Source organism: Trematomus bernacchii, unplaced genomic scaffold, assembly GCF_902827165.1.
Source record: "Trematomus bernacchii unplaced genomic scaffold, fTreBer1.1, whole genome shotgun sequence".
Lineage (NCBI taxonomy): Eukaryota > Metazoa > Chordata > Actinopteri > Perciformes > Nototheniidae > Trematomus > Trematomus bernacchii.
In genome coordinates this window covers 1,452,749-1,464,908 of record NW_022987581.1, presented here as the reverse complement: position 1 = coordinate 1,464,908, position 12,160 = coordinate 1,452,749, and the positions used below count along the sequence as shown (strand labels likewise).

Genomic DNA, 12,160 nt, shown 5'->3' with positions numbered 1-12,160 from the left:
TAATCAGCCAATTATTTTTCACATTAATTGCTTTAAACGTAATTTTCTTTCATTAAAAGTCAGCCTCAAGATCATGTTTTATTAGGGCTGGACAATATGGAGATAATACAATATTTTTGTCCAAATAGCTCAATCGATAGAGGACGATATTGTAGGCTTGACTATTGATGCTTTTAAAAATATTTACACAATGAGAATTTTGATAAATGGTCGTCAGTAATGAGGATTTATTGACTTTGCAAGTAAAGGCAACGAATAGAAAAGCTACAAGTCTGATAAATACAGAAAATGTCATTTACTTTAGTGTAACGCATTTAAAATGAAGCACAAACTTACAAAACTGGGATATCCTAAATCTATACAGATAGGACATATAGTCACATATCACAAAATCAGTATAACTCAACCCTACTTCAAATGATCTTATCGTCTGATCAATAGGGCAAAACCAGAAAGATATGGAATATACTCAATTTGAAAATTGGTAACAGTTGGTACTTTTACATGATCAATATACGATATTTACCCATTACTTTTCTACCAATCAATTAAAGTTTAAGGTACAATTTGCGTAGTAAAGTCTGTTGATATCTGCCTCAGTCCGACGCTTGCCACAGATAACTCAGTGACACACTTCCAACCACCTCTCCGGAGAGTAGCTTGAGGACTAAAATTACACCAGAAGCTATTCTAGGTAGCGCTGTTCTATATTGAAAGTAAAAAAAATAAAAAGGAGGGATAAAGAAATCCTATCAGGCAATTTCAGACGAAGGCCTTTCCCTTGTGTAGGCGGAGGGTTATAGTAAGACATGGATGTTGACTTTGAGATAGAACCGTGTGCAGTGACGCACCCCCCCCCCCTGCTTCCCTGGCTCAGATTCCAGCCAACTTCTCCATAATCCTGTAAGAATCAAGGTTTCTTGTCACTTTGCAAGACGCTCGGCTGTGAAAGCATCCACTATCTATTCTGGCGAGACCCATTTACGATGAGATTAGCTGGGAGATAATCATAACAAGGATTACTCATTAATTGAACCCAAAAAAAAGCCCACCAAGCCCTGGGCCAAAATCCTTGAACGTTATCAAACCTGACAAGAGGCACCGGTAAAGGATTAGGCTGTATTCTAAAAAAGGCCCAAATGAGAAACATACCTCACTCAAAGGGGGTTACATTTTCTTCCATTTGATATATTGTAATCTAGGAAAACAATGATTGCTACCCTCTTGGTATTTTCTAATGATGTACTTATTCATTGCTGCAGAACTATTCTATTTTCTGTAATCAAAATGCCCATATGAATACAGAGTTAGCCGTGTTCGGGAAAAGCAGAACCATAAAATAAATATCACAAGGAAGAGAGGACTCGGGCCCGTTTTAGAAACCAGAGGCCAGAATGTGGTTGAACAGAGGAAGTGATCCAGTGGCCTGGACTTTGAGAAAGAAGCGTAGGAGAAACCAGGATAGGAAGGGGGGGGAAAAAAGGAAAGGGCGAGAATTGAATGTCCTTTTCAGTCCCGGTTGTCCCGTTTGGAAGGCGCCTCGACCTAGGTCTTTATAACATTCAGGCCATACATCCATCAGTCGGACTCTCCTTCTCATTCCTTTCCACCTCAGTGACTCTTCCTGTAAAAACCAGGAGTCGAGACAACCTCTACCACTGCATGACCATGTAAAGTCAAACCCTCCGAAGGGAACCTATAAACCAGCTGTGCTGTGTTGACGGCCCCATTGACAGGAATATTAATAGAATGCCTGAAAAGTCAATAACGCTGTACCACCAACTGCATCCCATCACAACATCGCAGCTGGCTTTGGCCGAGCCGGTCGTCGTCCTTTTTTGCACCCTTGTTGGCTTCCAATGTTTATCTTACTCTTTCCAACAAATACTCCCAATCTCTAGCTCAAGTGTCAGGACTCTTGGGTCTTGGCTTGGAAACTGTAACCCCCTCTCAACAAGCGAATGATTTACTGACTTCGAGCGCATTTTCTCATGAGAGTGAGAGTAGCTTTGTTGTTTGGCAAAAACAAGAAGTGAAAATGAACAGGCAAAAAAAAAAAGCCTAAAGCTCGGGTGTTGTTTTAGCTTGCTTTGTTTTACCATTATACTCAAAGTGCAGGTAGACGTGTTGGTCGCCATTAACACGGCAACTGAAAACCATGTGTTGCTGCATTCTAATGGCTTAAGCATGTATTGAAAACAGAGAACAATGCTTAAAAAGTCATCCTCGAAATGACGTCTTCATATTGGCTTTTTGTCAAACGATACTCAAAATTTGAAACTAGGGAATGTTTGGTACTTTTACAGGATTATCGATATACAAATGCAGACACCATTTTAGCTGCAGTCACGTAGTGCAACCAATTTTAATTCTCAACTAATCTGCCAATTAGTTTCTAGATGAATCATTTAAAAAAAAAAAAACAGAAAAATGATAGAAATGTCAAACTCAAGGTGACGTCTTCAAATTGTCTTTCTGTCCGACCAACACGCCGAACTGAAAGATATTCAGTAAACTATTTTTGAAACTAGGGAATGTTTGGTACTTTTACAGGATTATTAATTGACAGTATTTGCTCATACAATTACTGACAATCAACTAAACCTTTCAGCTACATTTCTGGCAAAACCCAAAGCTATTCAGTAAACTCAATTGAAACTTTGTACTTTTAAAAAAGGATAATCAACATACAATATTTGCCCATTCATTTTCTGACAATCAATTAAGAGTTTCAGCTCCAATTTGGACATTTAGCAGTCCGACTGACGAGCCTGCAACAGACACCTCACACCTCAAACTCCCAATCTCCAGTTTAAGTGTCAGGACTGTTGTTTCTTGGCTTGACCACTGTTATCCCCCTCACAGTCTACGGATTTACTGACTGAGTCTCATGAAAGCGAGAGTGGGTGCCAGCCGCGGACTGGCAAGGTACCGAGTCAGTCAAAACTCATTATGGTCTCACACGTCAGTACTTTCCCTCTCTCCCTCCTTCTCTAGTAGTGGGAAGGGTGGGGCAAGAGGGGAGGGAAGAGGAAATGACAAAGTAAGAAAACTATTTTGCCATTTGTGGAACTTGTCGAGTCTTTCGAGGAGGAGGGAAGGTGGCGTTTCTCTGCGAGCACGCGCTGGGAGAAGCAAATTAAGCCCTTGCTGAAAAATAACTGCACGGCATGACAGATATACATCACTTTAAACAGTACTTTTCAAATTCCTGCCCCGACCGGGATCCAATTTCACTTTCATCTATGCCATCTACCATTTACAACAGGAGGCGCCTTCGAGATGTTTGGACTTTGTCTGCATTACTTTAGCTCTTTTGAACTGTATGTCCATTTCTTTTTAGCTTCATATTTCAAAAGTGTTATCAATGGGAGTTAGTGAACTACTTCCTGGTTTACCCAATGCAAGGTAAATGTCATTGAGGCTAATTTGAACTTTGGTGTTGGTCAGATAAGCACATTATGGTCCGAGTCATAGAACACATTCCACAGCTATCATTCAAACAGCTACCCAATTGCACCATCGACCGCACGATTGACTGGTTATTTGTCAAAACAGAGCAGATACCGCACTGCACCAGAATGCCCTTTTACTGGAACACTCCACAGTATTGACTTAGATAGATAGGTGGTTACGTAAGCGCCAGACGGTGAAAGAATGCAGAGGGGAGTTAAGATACACATTTCAATTTGTCAGCATTTCTTATTTTCTGAGGAATGCTAAACTGGCCCGGCTATGTCTTTTATTTCTGACAGAAGCAGTGAAATAAATCTTAAGATGATGTCCTCCCGTCTGCTCCTATGAACTTAAACTTTGTATCCCATCACCAGACAATGATACTTCGCCCTTTTGGATGACAGTATGACTCTTCTTGAACTTGATATCACTTGTTATCTCTACTAAGGGTGCTCATTTCTCATCAGACACTCAGTGATGTCCCAGTAGCCACATGTTAGTCCCACATCCTGGACATCTGGTGTGCAACACAATTCTGGACTGACATGGGAATAAACCGTCCAATGGTAGACAGAAGACTCATTACAGCATGTTTCAAAGTTCAAAGTGCAAAAATGAGTGTGGAGAATATGTGTTGTGAAACTACTTTTCTATGGTATTACATGGCAGGTGTGCAGCTCACACACTCGCACACAAACTCTCTCACACACACCCAACCACAGACAAAGTCTACTTCCTTACTTGTACAGTAATACAACCCAGTTTTACCACAAACGCCTCCGTCATAAGGGGTTATCATGGGGTCTCTGCTTCTGAATAAATGCATGATTTTACTTGAAATGTCATTTAGATAACCTGTACAAATGCATTGCTGAGTTAAATCAACTAAAACTGCATTATAATATATGCTCATAATTATAATACGATATAAAATAAGGTTTTTATATCATAATCGTGTCCTCAGGTAGGGCGATTCAATTACGAACGCTCTTTAAAATTGGCTTTGAAATATAATTTATTAGTGCCTCTTGTGTTCAGTCCAGTGTGTTCAAATTGTTCAATATCAGAAAGAGGATATTTTTTGGATTCAACAAGCAAAGTGATATACTTTAGCACTTTAATATCTGTTCATTGCATTATTCAACCCTATAAAACATCAATAAAAAGACTTCCACCTTCAACTATTTTCTACAAGGAAGTAACGTGGGGAAATTCACCGCCAAGTGCTGACTATGACTTCTTCTTAAACAAACAGGAAGTTGGTTAATTTAACCTCCACCACAGCGGTCGGAAATCACTGATCATCGAGCATTACCTCATCATTGGTGCCACAAAACAGAAAGCTGAATTATCTGGAGAGCCGCTAGTATCTGTCACAAGAGGCGAGGTCAAAGTCTGTGATCAGAAATCTGAACTGCAAGGCGTTGCTTTAATCCGAGTCAGAGTGCAACTATTTCCTGCTATTGTTCGGCCCTCATTGTAACCTTACAGGTGCTGTGAGGGGGAGGATGGAGGAAAGCAAGACCAACACAAACGGAGGAAAAGAGGCAGGAGGGGGGGGTCGAGGAAATGAAGGAACACAGACGGGAGTAAAGGGCACAGAGAAGAGGAGGCCAAGACACGACGAGGAAATGTAAGAAATAAAACGACAGCGAAAGGAAATGGGGAAACCCAAAACACACTGCGCAGATATATCCTCAGGCAAAGTCAACTCAACCGGTCTGACTGAGGACACTTCAACATGCTGTTCAACCAGAAGAATATAGAATGGACGAGGCATTTAGGAGATGAATATGTATTAGATATCATTAGTGATATATGGCAAATGCAGTGTGACATAAAACTGATTTGTTGCGTTTCCTTTCTTGTTTTGGACTTTTTACTTGTGGTGGAATTTAACTAAGTTGAACTACTTTAGCTCACATTCAGGGTACTTGTACTTCATTTGAGTATTCTCACTTTGTGCTACTTTATGATTTAACTCTACAACATTTAAGAAGTTATTATTGTACTTTTTAGTTTACTACATTTATTAGACAGCTTTAGTTAGTAGCTACTTTGCAGATTCAGATTATTAATACAAAATATAATACAATAATTTAATATATATGATTCTGAAATAGACATACCTCATGAGTACTTTTGTAATCAAGTAAATCTTGCTACTATTTTTTTTACTTGAGTATTTTTACACTGTAGTATTCTTACTTTTACTCAAATAAAAATATCCAACTCTTTTCGCATCACAAACTTAACAACAAAAAACAGACATTATTATTTACTCTGTGAATTTGAGCCAGTCCGAGGACTATGATCCAGACTTTAACCACACACTGAGAAAAAGGTCCCGATCAGCTCTGCCATGGTTAATGGAGGATCTTAACAGTCTCCGCTCTGACTGGAATGTGTTGCCTGCATGAATGAATCTCAGCTGACTGTGTAGGAAACCAGGAGAAGCATGATGCTTCACCGCCCAGCAATCATCCACGACATTTATTACTAGAGTTAAGTATGGCTAGAAAATGCCTGAGCGATATACTCCGAAAAGAAACTGGGAAAGTCCAACTGAAAGCCTCCTTTGAAGTGTTAACATTATGTATTTTGTTGAAGAAGTTGGTGGATATTAGGGATGCAACCAACATTGTTTGTTGTTAATGTTTCATCTCAATACTTTCTTCATTGATATCTTAAGTCAATACATTTTTAAGTGGATCTTTTTGTCCAAACACTATTGGAAAAACACAAAAAGATTCCATTTAAAACCATTAAAAGATTATAGGAACCAAAACAGATCCATATTTGGAAATTATCTTTAAGTAGCACTAGAAGAGGCCCGAGTGATGTACTCGGAAAATAAAATTGGCATGGTCCAACTGACATATTGTATTTTATTGCATAAGTAGTTGGGGGTTGCAACAACGGTCCTTTTTGTTTCTGATTAGTCTTTCAAATATTTTTTCCACTGAAATCTTAAGTCCATTAAATGTCAAAAAGGAGAAGCACATGCGCACAAAGAAGACTCGCTGAAGTGTTAAAACATGTATTTTCCAAATAATAGCACAAAAGCCAATAACATTCTGTTAACAACCAACTAAGAAAACAAGAAAAGCTTCACATTTGAAAAGCTGGAGCGAGTGAATTGTTTGCATATTTGCTTTACAAAATCACCAACAATTAACCAATTATCTTTCCACAAATAGTTTCAGTTGTAGCTCAAGTTCAGCAGGTTTTTTTAAAGCCTTTCCAGCCTGTCACCCTAAGGACTCCTCTCCTCTTATCCTGACTATCTGTACTCAACGCTTGATTTAACCTATAAATGCAGTTAGAAGGGCACAAACCTTACAGATAAAAGATTAGAAATTCTTGACATCCTTGAGAGTTCATCCCAATAAACATCCTTGTGTGTGTCACACTGCCCTCCTTTTCTAAAAACACATAATCTTACTCCCTACCTTCAATAAAACCTAGATCATCCACAGGCATGTTCCCTTGAGACGTTGTCATATTGGGAAGCTTGAACAGCCTGGGCCCCTTGTTCACATTTTAAGATGTCTGTGTTTCATTTGGTCTACCCAACAGTACACATCTCTCCCGGGGGCCCAGAGTTTGGACATTGCTGACACACGGATGAAGGAATGTAACGATCTCTGCAGGGGGCTTCATAACACTGCTGCAACTGGCACTACACGAGAAGAACTGGCCTCCAGAGAAAGCCATTGCACAATTCATTACTAGAACTTGATTTATGACTCGAGGTACAACAACAGGATATGACATATGTCCCCCAATGTAGCCCTTTTAAGGCTACATCTGATATGTCTTTCTAAAACACACAACAAGGAACATATGACTGCCAACAAAGTGCGGTTTGTTCTCAGATATTGCAATCACTTTTTCAGCATGAATAGACGTTTGCACAATCGCTTGGGAAACAAAACGTTATTAATTGTGGTGAGCGCATACTGTGTTTTTAATAGCTTCTTGGCATCAGCTGATTGTAAGAGTATGGTTATGGTTACTACAAAAAAAGTGCCGCTCACACACACACACTCCTACTAACACTTCACACAATGAGAAGCAGGTTTGGGTGCCCAGTTTGACTGCAGGTGGAGTTAATGCATGTTTTTTTTGTGCTAAACCTCAGTCAGAGCGTTTGCTAGCCTCAATGTCAGTAGGGCGTGCTAGCATACCAGAGACTGTTTGCTTCCCAGAGTGCAAACACAATGATGTGCAATCAAACAGAGCAAACAGCAATTGCGCAGACAAAACAAACCGGTGTGCACAATGAGGCGACGTTGTGAGGCACGATGAGAATGTGACACTTTTTACAGATCTGGAGAAAGTCTGGCATATGTCATAAAAACATTAAGTGGGTTAGCTGAGACATGCATTGGTATTAGGCTCAATTAAAGGTTAGTTTCCTGTTAATGTATTGGCTGCTAACTCGGTAATACTGCAATAATCCGATGTTATTTTACCTGTTTTCTTAAGTTACAATACGTGTGTACTTTGTCCTACTCGTACTGTGATTTTGTTTGAACTATATAGTTATTTCACATTTGCTTATGTAATTATATCAGTAAGATATGATCCCTCCTCCATTGTATCCCTCTTTGAAGTTTTTTGTGTGATATTTTCTAAATCTGGGGTCTAAAAGTCAATGGTGTCTTCAAAGTCTTTACAGCCATAAAAGGCCACTACTACATTTTAAAATGTCTTGGCTTGATATTGATATATTCCATAAAAATTGCAATGGGAAAAACGTGCATGCTGCCTGTTCATCAGAGTTGGCCACACTGTAATTACAAGACAAACTTGGTGATTTCCAGCCTGGCATTCTGAAATCTGGCTGATATCAGAACCAGTGCCAATGCATGATGCACCCTAGGCTTGGAGCAATATGCATGCCAAATGTTGTTTGTCTAAACACTTCGTAATGTCAGGCATTCAAAGGCCACATCCAAAACGTGTTTTAAGAAGGGTATTTTTAAAACCCACACTCTTTCCTTTTATATTTCTTGGGTCCAATATTGAGCTGTATGCAAATGTTTTACATTGTTATGCAACTCTGTAATATGTATTAGTCATTTTGGCTGGTCACTCCTCACTCATGTTTGAAGGGCTCCATGGGTGACTAAAAAAAAATATATTACAAGTAAGGACAAACAAATATTTATATTACATTTTCAAAATATTCTCCAACCCTTGTGATTTTGTTCAATTAAGAGTGCACAAAAGGTCAACAACTCTGATCATAGGAAGTAGTAATTAGATGTAGCCTAAGTAAAAGTACTAGAATCGAAATACTAGGTACTTAAAAGTACAAATATGTATTAAACATCATTTTAGTTTTGCAGCAGGTAGAGGTGGAGCTTAATGTAATGACTTTGTATATCACCAGGTAAATTAATCCATATACATTTTTTTTTTTTTTTAAATAAATCATAATTCTATTTGCTCTACTTTTTGTATTAATAATATGAACCTGCAGAGTAACTAATTTAGTAAAAAAGTAATGCAAAGGAGCCAAAAGTGCAATATTCGCAAAGTAATGTAAAGTAGCCTCGAAGTGTAAAGTACAGTGCTCGAGTAAATGAACCAAGTTGCTTCCCATACTTTCAACCAACTGGTCAAAGCAGTATCAAACTAAATCTGTGACACAGTCAAATGTATTTGCTTGGGGGCCCATTGAAACCCCTTCAAAGGCCCCGGTATAAGCATCGGTTGAACAGAAAGAAAAGACAGACATGCAGATGACCCGAGAAGAAGCACAGCGCCTTTTCCTTTTTTTGAAGTCCACCGGTAAACCAGTGACGTCATGCCCGCGAGCCAGACATATTACTGGCCACACACAGCGTCCGTTTCCCACCAACCGAAAAAGTTTAACCACAAATTATGAATACACATCAACTCATCCGGTTTCCAATAAGGGTGCAATGACTTAAATCTAATTTTCATCCAACTTCAACTCTAAAACAGACCCTTTTTTTTTTTGCAACTCATTCACGCAAATCACTTCCTGCCACCACCAACCGTTATGGCTTTTTTAGCTTAACGGCTATAATTCGAATTTAAAACGACCGTTACAAACATGTAACTCAAATGTCACGTATGTTAGAGTCGAATAAACTATATAATGCAAGTTAAGTGCTGTAAAAGTGAACTAAACCTCGGTTTAAAAAAAAAAATCTGTTCAGGAGGTGTCCACCCATCTGAAGCAAGGCACGTTTATTTGTATAGCACCTTTCAACACCATTCAAAGTGCTTTACAAAAGTGCAGAAATACATGATAGAATAGCATTTAAAAACAGTCATGAAGAAGCAGTTAACTAGCCACCCCGTGCTTCCTGGTTCACGGGATTTCCATTGAATGAGTTAAGGAAAGAGTGCCAACATGGCGGTGAAAAAGTGGGCAAAGAATTACCTGCTTTCAGAGGGTTTCTAACAACAGGCTCAGTCAGCGTCGCCGTGAGTCAAAACTTGTGTTCCTGTCGACGGGTTCAGGCTAAACTACGCTGCTTCGTCTTCCTCTCTTTCTCTACTCCACTCCACTCGTTTTTTTCCTGTTCCTCTGCCCTCCCTCCTCTACTGGGTGGCTGCTTACTGGCTCGTTTCTCTCGGTACGTAGGCAGGCAGCAGCATGGAAGTCTGGAGAGAGAAAAGGATCCAGCTTTTAAAGGCGGGACTCCGTTCATTTCTATGAGAGATGCTAAGTGACGCATGAAGCTCAAAATGATAATAATAATGTACAGGAACAGGATAATATACGTTACAAGTAGCCTATTTGTAATTTATTTATTCTATGAATGTATGAGAGATTATTCCAGGATGGAGACATTATTTTTTATCTACCCTTGATTGAAGTCTTTTTTTTTAGTGTACAGTTAATTTAATTTTGGGAAATGTCATATTCATACAAAGAAATGGGCTGACTCCAAACCACATTTTTGATCATTTTTACCAATTATTAAAACAATATAATAGCACTAATTAACACATTATGAATAGAAAGGCTAATTTTGCATTTAACAAATATTTTAATCTGAAATATGAAACTGTATTTTTCTCTTTTTTATTTTGTATGTAGCTACTTTTTTAATTTCTGACTTTATTTAAGTCAGAACTAATTTATTTTTTACTTCTGGTCACATCCCAAAATAAATTCTCATGTGACCCTAATCTTTTTCCGTAATTACTTTATATGTCTACCCCTGATACACATATATATATATATATATATATATATATATATATATATATATATATAGGTCTTTAATTAACTTTTAGCCCTGCTGGCCTGGAAACTAATTGGATAAAAGCGTCTAACAAGTAACATGTAATGTAATGTAAAAGCACACGTTTACCCCACCCAATTATTACATTTGGAACAACAGGAAGGTTCAATATAAAAGATAATCTCTATCTAATGAAAGATGGGTTGAAAATTGTATTTTATTAGCTACATTTTGAATTGTTTTACCAAGAATTGTAGAATATAAATATAAAAAGTACCCGTATGTGGGCCCATAGAGCATGCGCAGTTGAGTTTTCCCTTAAGCCCCGTCTCCTCTGTAAGTCAAATGAATGGAGTGAGAAAATAACTCTGGATTTGGCTTTTAGAGCATTTGACAACTTTAAGACCCTAATGATTTAAATAAGGGCTATCAAAGTGTTCGTACTGGGTGTTTTATTTAGCTAAAAAAAAAAATATCCGCTGATTTACAGACGTCTCTTTCCCAATGTAAGTCAATGGAGAAAAGTATTTGTGTATCCAACGACGTCATGGACTGACACCCAAGTTGTAGTACCGCCGTTTGGCCACTACGAACATTTGCTTCAACTTGTGCCCTGTCTTTGGGCTTTGGTAGTCAGTACTCAGTAGGATCCCAAATAGCCATGGGTGCGGTCCAGGAGGAGGCGGGACCTAAAGCGCATGTCCCGCCCCCTTTTAACCAATGGCTGGCTGCGCTGTGTTAATCCAACACACTTTGGACCAATCAGAAACGCGGAAGAGTGACAGCAGCTGGGCGGGGCTTAAAGCTGAACTTGAAAGAGTGTAGGGGAGAGGAGGGAGGGCAGAGAGGGGCACAGATAAAGCTGTGTTTAATGAGAGAGGTATGTGCATACTAAGGATTTCTATGACCATATAAGTAGCAGTGACTCTCTGGATGGACTGCATCACTCAGGGCCTCCCTAGTGTGTCAACAAGGTCTAGTCTGACCACAAGTCTGCTTTAAAAACAAGTCAGGATTTGAAGGTATTCTTGTCATATGCACATAAAGCTACAGTAGTTGTTGGCGAAAAAAGTCAAGAGCTCCGCCAACAGTGAAACATACAATATACAATATAATATACAATAGAATGAAATACTGCTTATTGTAATATTACATCAATATGAGGACTGTAAACAGATGTATTTGTTACGGCTGGAGGGCAAGGTACACAGGACCCAAATGCAGAATATTGTTTGAAATCCAAAACACTTTTATTGCAGAACTAGGCCAGGCAACAAAGTAAAATAAGGCAAGGCAAAACGTAAAAATCCCTCAGAGGGGGGGGCGGGTTTAACAGGAAAACATGGACAGATCGTGACCGTATTTGCTATGAACAAAATTTGTGAGGGAAGACTGTTCGATACTATATTTCTGCTGTAAGGCCTCAGAATATCAAACAAATCCCACACATACTGACATGTCTGGGCTCA

General features: G+C 38.9%; 1 protein-coding gene across 2 annotated transcripts in view; it reads right to left on the bottom strand.

The window, feature by feature from the left end:
* LOC117480000 (myosin-9-like) overlaps positions 1 to 10,105 on the bottom strand; it is a 58,540-nt gene extending 48,435 nt beyond the window's left edge. For both annotated transcript variants that reach the window (XM_034127140.1, XM_034127139.1), the window contains exon 1: positions 9,881 to 10,105. The gene's annotated coding sequence lies outside the window, so the exon portion shown is untranslated. The remainder of the gene's footprint in view (positions 1 to 9,880) is intronic.
* Positions 10,106 to 12,160: the final 2,055 nt, after the last annotated feature.